This window comes from Perca flavescens, chromosome 8 (genome assembly GCF_004354835.1).
Source record: "Perca flavescens isolate YP-PL-M2 chromosome 8, PFLA_1.0, whole genome shotgun sequence".
Taxonomy (NCBI): Eukaryota; Metazoa; Chordata; class Actinopteri; order Perciformes; family Percidae; genus Perca; species Perca flavescens.
Window position 1 is genome coordinate 28,289,310 of NC_041338.1, and position 9,836 is coordinate 28,299,145.

Below are 9,836 nucleotides of genomic sequence, written 5' to 3' on the forward strand. Positions count from 1 at the left end.
ACGCCATAGTTATAACTGTTTTGAAATGTATCAGCTCTCTTGAAGCAGTGAATCAAAGGCATGGTAACAGACAATTGTAAATGAAAACTCTTGACTATTAACTAATACAATATTTTTTACTTTATTATACCACATACAAGGCGATCCCAAAAAATAAAACATAACTCCTAGTCGTAAAATGTTCACGTTATGTAATATTGTAGATCAAATGTTGCTGGTTATATGGAAACAAATCTTTGCAAAGCTGCAAGTTTGACCACATGTGTAACATGTGCATGAGCACACAAATAGTCACACAGACACACAAACAAACATGTGCACAGCACACACAAGTGTTCTAATAAGATTTTGATGATTTTCCTTGCTGTCTCATATATCAAATACCCAGGCAGGAGGAGATGCCTTCTGGCTTGATATACAGTAAGATGACAGCGGCACAGCAATCTGCTCCTTTATCAGCCGCCATCGTGCTACAAGCCACAGATTGCAGACTGATACAAAAATGACTCATTAACTCTGACCCGACCTGGGATAACACTGATGTCATGTCACATGCAACAAGTGCGAAATCAAGTGAAGAACTGAAAAACAGTAAATTCATCTGAAAAGATTGCACTTACATTAAAAAATAGAGCTTCTAATTCATAAAAAAAAAAAACAGGCTTTTGGTAATAAAAGCAAACCTTTAATCTACCCGACTGGTGTGGAACTAACAACAGCTTCACTGTTCATTTGGATGACTTCTGGATCACTTTAATTTGTTCTGACATCTTCCTACCTGGATGATTCAAATGACACTACACTGGCTTTTGGTGGGTGCAATGTTATTGCCCGATAGCTGCAAAATGTACTCGGTATAGGCCACGACCTGGAGCTGCCAACACAAATTATATCAAGACTAGAGTTTCAAAACAAAACGCAATTGGGCTCCAGCTCTGCCCTGATTGCAGACAGAGCTGATGTTTTTGGACATGGCTTCCAGCCCAAACTGCACTTTATCAGGCTCCGCTGACCTTCTAAAACCTGGAGTGTTTTGTCTAAGGGGCAACTACGTGGCCAAATCTGTGAGGGTGTTAAAGGGGAACAATGTTGTTTATCACAAAGAGTGTGACATTTGGAAAAAAAAATGGAATGGTACTGAACTTTGTGTTGAAGATCACAGTTTGAAAAGGTACAGTTGCTGGTTGCTGAACGTTAGACCTTGAAACCTAATTACCAATATCACTAAATATACGCGTTTAATAGGGCAGAGCCGAATGTTTCGGAGCTCTGACTGTTGCCATGGTAATCAATGTCCAAAACAGTATTCAAATGCTTCGTTGTTGTTGGGTTTCCTTTTTATTTTTAAAGTTGGCCTACATAATTACATATGCACTAACCCAAAAACCGGCCATGCAATAAGGAATAGTAATTCAACATTATTCATTATGCATCAACATTAACACTTGGTCTGGTTTCTTGCCTGCTTGTTTTTCCTGGTTGATTAGTTCCAAAAAATATGTAGGCTCTACTACATTCTTTCACACACATATCAGTGTAAAAATTTATCAAATTTACAAACTACAGTAATAAGATTTGCATCTAGTGTAACAATACTGTTCTAATGCAACTAATACTTTATTTAATGTATACTCTTTATTGATCCCCTGTAGGGAAATTACAATTTACACACTTATTACAAACTACACCAAGGCATGAAATACACACATGCTCAGGCCCTTTACATGAACTAATGGAGAGATGTCAGAATGACTGCTGAACAGGCACCCTAAGTGGTGTGTGGGGGGGGGGGTTCGCTCAACAGCACCTTGGCAGTGCCCAGGAGGTGAACTGGCATCTCTGCAGTTACCAGTCCACTCTCTGTACTTCGGTCCGTGTGTGTGTGTGTGTGTGTGTGTGTGTGTGTGTGTGTGTGTGTGTGTGTGTGTGTGTGTGTGTGTGTGTGTGTGTGTGTGTGTGTGTCTGTCCGCTCCTTAACCTTTGGGTCACACCGGTTACCTAGCTCAAGCCCCAAGGGGGAGAGGTCAAGGGTCATGGTTTCCTTCACAGATCTGTTTCAGAGCACACACACACACACACATGCATTCTGTCAACCAACAAATGACCTATTATGTATGTCCCTGAATTCTCTAAATCTCCAAAACAATTTTTTGTTAGATTCATATTGACCAAGGAACACATTGGAAATTGTGATAAGCGCACACTGCATTTCTTCCAAGGTTACAATTATCTCAATTGGCCCTCCTGTGCAATAATAAAAAATATAAGCATACACACAGTATTAATCAGGTATGATGACAACTCAAATTGGCATACATGTTGGAGTTCTGAATTTACCCTCATTTCTGGAACACTTTTCTTTTGTTTTCTACCAATCACAATTAAAATCATTTGGAATTTAATTCAGGCAAAGATGAATGCAACTCAATGGAGAGGGATTGTGCATAATTTCATGACTTTTAAATGGACTAAAGTGTGCACTCATACATAATTCAACCGTTTCCTACTAAATTAGCATAATACTTCAGGGGAAAAATAATGCTACTTGGAAATCCATGACTTGATATATAAAGAAAAACAGTGATTAAACAGCATAGACCTAAGTGTGGTATACACCAATGCCTGCAACGGCTTATTAGAATCAAATTAACCAATAACTTTACTTAAATGCCAAAATTATAACTAAATGTATCCAATGTTTTCAAAAGGCAGATTTGCTCATTATTTTTAAACATACAAAAGGCAAAGAAGCAGAGTGTTTCTGCTTTATCATTCAAAATTCAAATATTAAAATGTTTTTTCTATTGCTAACTGGCATAGGCTTCCTTAACATGTAGCCTATGGATACGTTATTTGATGAACAAAGAGAGATAAGCCTCAGTTTAGGTAAAGCTCGGGGGTCATTGATCTTTCTGGCAAACAGAAACAACTTTCATCCTAATGCACAATGTGAAGGGACTGATTTTGAACGTCTCACTGCACTGCCATTTCATGATATCCCTCGAGGCCAGTGAGTCATCTGTGACATCCCTTTAACACAAAAAGAGCTTATTGTACTAAAAAGGGTAATTTATGTCACATTTGTCATCTCTTCTAACACACCGCTGTAATAGCATAGATCAATAAAACAGCTGAATGTCTGTGATACGCAAACACAAAAGGGGAAAGGCGAATCAAATACTTGTGACTGTTGAGCAGCTGCCATGAAACAGGCCTAACAAATCATGAAGTCGTGAAATCTTCTGATCATTTAGGCATATATCCTACAACTGTCAAGACTTTATCTCTAGCGGTCAAAGACAGTGTGAATCACAAAAACCTTCTGTAGCCCTGTGAAATAGAACAATCAAGATCAGCACAAAACACTATCGTCCTGTTGCTCCCCACAAAGAATGTCAGGTATGTTCGCAATTCAGAAATGTAGGAAACAATCCAGCAAATATTTGTCCCACGTACTTTGGGAACAGGCATTCGCAGGGCACTTATCAGAAGGCAAATCTGAAATCTCTGCAAATCAGCCTTCCCCCCCTCCGCTTTAAACAGGTGAAGAAGTAACCATGTCAGAGACGACTGCCTCTGTTGACGCCAACAACTCACGAGGGGCGAGCCAAACAACAGCAAGGAGCAAGTAAAAACAAGAATTGACAACTACAGTCCCATGTGAACGCACAAAGAAGATCTCATTTGTCAAAAGGCCAGTATCGGTTTAAAATGGGCTGAGGTTTTCGAGCGGTGATGTCCTTCAACTTTCACTGGCCTGAACTTGTGAGACTGAAACTGAAGAATGTTTCACTTTCACAAACACATTCTTCACATTTACAGAAGGGTGTCTTGTTCTTGCATAAGAATAAAAAAATATTATGGATTTCAACAGAAATTTGACTGATATGGATTTCTGGAGTGGGATACTGTTGTGGTTTTTCTAAAAAAATTTCGCAATGACCTGAAAACACACTCCTCTTCTGGAGTAATAAATAAATAAATAAATGTTTTTAATGCTGTTCTTGCATGCGATCTGGTGCCACTGCTACCTTAGAATAATGGGAAGCAAAACTACTATTTTATGACTTACCATTAAAACGGGCAACATAATAGGATTTATTCTTGAACCATAAATGTCAGATCAAATAGTCTCTAAAGGGTTCAGAACTCACCTGAGACCATACATGTTGACAAAGTATGGTTAAAAAAATGCCCATGTCACTCCTTCACCCTCCAATTTGCTCATTTACAGGCCTGCATTAAAAATCTAATTTCTGTCATCACATGGTGCCTACCTGCTCAAATCTCCATTTTCAAAACATAATACTGATACTGGTATAATTTGTATGCTATTTAATGCTGGAGGCTATAATTTCAGTCTCCCTTTTGATTTCCAGGGCCAGAGAGAAAATAATGTTAAAACGTGACTCTGATTAAAAAAAAGTATTACAATCATCAAAGCCTGGTGTGATGTAGACAGCCACAGCTCATTTATGTAATACACATCACACATGTCCCACTGGAGTATTGTGTAAAAGGCTTGACGTGGGGATTAATGTGGGTGATCAGTTTTTTTGAAAAAGAAAAAAGAAAAAAAAGGGTCGCACCTGGGTCAGCTAAATGTTAGGAACAATAGGTTAAAGACAGGTTTTTGATGGAATAGGAGGACAAGACAAGGCGATCCCCAACACATATTGACTTGTAGGGTATGGGAAATGCAAGGACATTATTTTCCACTAACTCCAATACTGCGGTCAAGCCAGCCGACACTCGGATCTCCGTGGTCAAATCAGCCGACACTAAATTTGTAATGCGCTCTTATAACGGTACGCGTGGTAAATGCATTCAAACGGCCCAGATCAAGTAGCTAAGTTAGGGAGATGATACACATGGGACTACTTCCAGTTTTCAAAATAAGGTGTTAATACAACGTACATTTAAAAACTAGATTAATGGATTATATTCACCTTAAGTAAAATATATGTAACCTGTGCCTGCCCTTTATACAAAACAAATAAGTAAATTGTGAAAGGAATGTATATTTTGAGTTTTACAAGAATACAACATTAACAAGGAATAATTCCAGACAATGATTTTTGTCAGGGGACACCTCTGACTGCACCCATATTTAAAATCAAGCAATTAAAACGGTATAAATTTTGAGATTTTAGGAAGTAAAAGTCCCATATTTCTAGGGTAAAATTACGTCAAATCTGAAACTTAAGGTGCAATAAAAAGACTTTGGTCCATAGTTCCATGTAATGACTGACATATTTGAGTAGAGGACATCTTTGACTACACCCAAACTGAAAATTAAACAATATTACTGTATAATTTTGGAGATTTTTGTAAAACGAGTCATAATATGAAATTGGAGGTGCAATAAAAAGACTTTGGTCCATAGTTCCAGGTAATGACTGACATATTTGAGTAGAGGACATCACTTAATATTATCATATTGAAAATGAAACATTTTTACTGTATAAATATGGAGATTTCTGGAAGCAAAGTCCCATACTTGTGCTGTAAAATGAGTCATAATATTAAATTTGAGGTGCCATAAAAAGACTTTGGTCCATAGTTCCAGGTACTGACTGACATATTTGAGTAGAGGACATCTTTGACTACACCCATACTGAATTTTGGAGATTGTTGGCAGCAAAGTTAAGACAGGTGTATGACATAGTTGAGACAGGAAATGTGGGACTAAACCCAAACCAAACAATTGTACTGCTTAAAATGATTTGCTACAGAACTTTTGGAAAATCATAACACTGATCCATAATTCAAGGAATGATATATTTGATTAAATGCCATCTCATTAGTTGTGATTCTCTGAACATTTTTATAAAATATCTTTATCTGAACTGCAATCTGCATATTTTTCTAGCATTATAGCCTTGGTTATCCGCATTTTAAGTATCAAAGTTTTGTAAAACTGCCCATATTCAAACTGTTCACAGTTAATTTCTCGCATAAAACAGTCTCAGAAATGAGTATTAGCCTACTCAAAAATTAGTAATAGCCTAGGCCTACTCATTTCCCCACAACTTTATCTAACTGTAAGCGCGGTCCAATCATACGAGGCTCAGCTGCGGCTCATCTACAGATTCGGCATCATCGCCACTGAGACTGTTTGATGTGAGAAATTAACTGTGTACAGTTTGAATATGGGCAGTTTTACAACAATTGATGGCCAATTGCACATTTTCTCCGATATGTTGTCGGACTTGGAAGCTCCAGTCTTATGTGACAGCCAGCTGGCGGTGGCCGGGATCGCTTGCCCACCAGCGGCCAGTAATACTCACAGCAACCGCTGTCAGCTGGAAGTCGTTTCAGAACCTCCCACCAGCCGCTGGGCCACGCCTCCTCATTTAAATTGACACCTGTCACTTCTAAATGAAAAGCTTAATATTAATTAATTAAAATTAAAATGATTGAAAAAAAAAATTGATCTTGCTTCGTTTTGTCTTTGTACTTTCAATTTGAAATATGAATAAATATTCCCTCCATATTTTTGACTGTAAACAAAAACAGTGTGACCAAGTTCAATAAATCATTTAAAATTCAAAGAAAGTAGCCTAGTCAAAATGAATCTTCTAATGCCTTTTGTGAAGGATTTCATAACGTCTTGAGGCAATCTCACAAAAATTGCCATATTTATGGTAGCCTAAGGAATGTATAAATCTGAAAATTCAAATATATTACAACGGAGTGTTGTAGTACCTTTCGTCAACTTTAAATAAAACCAGAACACACAGACAGCAGTATTAATTTATTTCAATTAACAGCTTTCATATTTGCAAATGCGGATAACCAAGGCTATAATGCTAGAAAAATATGCAGATTGCAGTTCAGATAAACATATTTTATAAAAATGTTCAGAGTATCATAACTAATGAGATGACATTTAATCAAATATATTATTCCTTGAATTATGGATCAGTGTTATGATTTTCTCAAAGTTATTTTATGGCACCTCAAATTTCATATTTTGACTCGTTTTACAACAGAAGTATGGGACTTTGCTTCCAGAAATCTCCATATTTATACAGTAAAAATGTTTCATTTTCAGTATGATAGTATTAAGTGATGTCCTCTACTCAAATATGTCAGTCATTACCTGGAACTATGGACCAAAGTCTTTTTATGGCACCTCCAATTTCATATTAGGACTCATTTTACAAAAATCTCCAAAATTATACAGTAATATTGTTTGATTTTCAGTTTGGGTGTAGTCAAAGATGTCCTCTACTCAAATATGTCAGTCATTACCTGGTACTATGGACCAAAGTCTTTTTATTGCACCTTAAGTTTCAGATTTGACGTAATTTTACCCTAGAAATATGGGACTTTTACTTCCTAAAATCTCAAAATTTATACCGTTTTAATTGCTTGATTTTAAATATGGGTGCAGTCAGAGGTGTCCCCTGACAAAAATCATTGTCTGGAATTATTCCTTGTTAATGTTGTATTCTTGTAAAACTCAAAATATACATTCCTTTCACAATTTACTTATTTGTTTTGTATAAAGGGCAGGCACAGGTTACATATATTTTACTTAAGGTGAATATAATCCATTAATCTAGTTTTTAAATGTACGTTGTATTAACACCTTATTTTGAAAACTGGAAGTAGTCCCATGTGTATCATCTCCCTAACTTCGCTACTTGATCTGGGCCGTTAGCATTTACCACGCGTACCGTTATAAGAGCGCATTACAAATTTAGTGTCGGCTGATTTGACCACGGAGATCCGAGTGTCGGCTGGCTTGACCGCAGTAACTCCAATCAGGAGGCTTTTTGTTTCTTTATTTGGCAAATCAGTATAATGCACGTGTTACACCACAGACTCCCACTTGGTGACAGTGTGATGAAAGTAATTAATTTTCCTTTGTTGTTGTTGTTGTTGCATATAACTTGGTACAGCAGTGACATTGACAATGCGTGCAACAGTAAAATAGCATTTTTACACTCCACTCACCCCTATGTATTACCTTATATAGCCTATTAACATTTGGGGCGGTGGAATATCTCTCAAATAAAACCATCTCCCACTGGTTCCCTCTAAAACAAATTTGGTCCGTGGACCCCTGTTTGGTCGGCAGCAGTAAGTTAAACGCTGCCTATCCCATTTTGTAAACATTGAGAAGTTGTCTTTTTTTATGGGCTCCTTTCCAAACCAGGTGTAGGCTAAACACAAGCAGCATCAACCGTCTGAACAAACTAAGCTGTTCCCCAGTATTTTAGCCCTCAGTCAAGTAATAACAGCAGCAGCTAACGTTAGTTATGCTGCAACGTTACTAAGTCTGCACGCAGTCGGTAACGTTACGTTAATTAGCATTATCACGCAATACAGTGAAAACGTAACAACGGCTAGCAAACTTCTCCGCTGTCTTCTGCGTCCCTGAACTGCATTAAGTGTTAGTATATTAAGTGTTATATACTCAGAACCGTTAGCTTATTTGTAAAGACACGACATTCCCCTGCTGTACAAACTGGAACTTGGCAGCCGAAGGAAACTGAAAATACTTGTGGCTGAGACACTTTCTTTTTGGGAAAAAGGAACCCGTAGCTAACTTTTCCATACCTTTCAGACGCCGGATATCTTCCCACCGATACTACCACTTCTTGGCAGCCATAAATCCAGGTTTTGACAACGTCGTCCTCGGCAAGAACAACGAAAATCCGAGTGTGTGTAGCTCAACTCTTGCCAATGTCAGTGATTTCTCGCACACAGCTCCTCTCTGCGTGGCTCCGGTAACAGCCGCTGCAGTTTTTTCCACCAGCCTGGAGCGGGAGCGAGCGCACTAGGATACTGGGCAGGCCAGGGGAACCGCGTGAACGCGCAATTTACAAGACAACAAACCCGTCTGTAGGCTGCAAATGTGGAAATCCAGTCAAGAGATTCAAACCGTTTGTTCTGCATTTGTAATATAACAAACGTATTTTGTCACTTTGTGAAATAATAGTTTGCAATATCGTAAACTGCATTTTCATTTCCTTCAGCGCTCATGAAAGTGATTGGATGTGAAAAAGTTCAAAATACCAAAGTGTATCGTGACCAAAATAGTCATACAATCTGTCATTGTGTGATTTATGGAAAAAATGATAGTGAAAATAGCCTAAATTCTCCCTTTTGCTGGGACCCCCCCAAAAAAAAAAAACGGACCCCGTACCACTGAGTTAATGCATCATTTAAATGAAAGAAGTAAAACTACTGTGCAAAGTCAAGAATTAACTTTCACTCTCATGTTTTTTTTAAGTGGATTCACAAAATAACAGTATAATATACACCTGTGAGTTGCCCACTTTGACAAGCCAAACTGTCTGCAGAGAAAACAATTCCACATTTAATTCGTCATGGAAGTAGGCCTACGTTTTTGAAAACGTGATCAGCTGCACTATGATTTCATATATCATATCTTTATACAAATGATAACATCTTTTATAGTCAGTAATGTTCAATTTCCAGTGGCCATTTACCTAAGTGCAATGTTGTTCATGTGGTGTTACTTTATACTTCTCCTCCAGAAAATATCAGAGGGAAACGTTTTAATTTACATTTATTTGACAGCTGTAGTTATTTTGCAGATGGAGACACATATGTTACATTTATGCAATTGCAGTTTTAGATTACACCAGCCAGTAGTAGTAAGAGTAGTAAGCTCTACCTTGTCCTGCTTCAGTCTTTAAAATGTGTCAGTAGAAATAATATCTGAAACATTATGGAAATAACACTCCGAAAGGGGCAATTCTGCATAACAAGTATTTGATATTGAAAGTACATTTTGCTGCTAATACTTAAGAAATTGTGGGACTTTTAGCCTACTTATAGAATATTTATATATTTTA

General features: G+C 37.5%; 1 protein-coding gene across 4 annotated transcripts in view; it reads right to left on the minus strand.

Moving 5' to 3' along the window:
- peak1 (pseudopodium-enriched atypical kinase 1) overlaps positions 1-8,816 on the minus strand; it is a 127,998-nt gene extending 119,182 nt beyond the window's left edge. For all 4 annotated transcript variants that reach the window (XM_028584500.1, XM_028584499.1, XM_028584498.1 and 1 more), the window contains exon 1: positions 8,572-8,816. The gene's annotated coding sequence lies outside the window, so the exon portion shown is untranslated. The remainder of the gene's footprint in view (positions 1-8,571) is intronic.
- Positions 8,817-9,836: the final 1,020 nt, after the last annotated feature.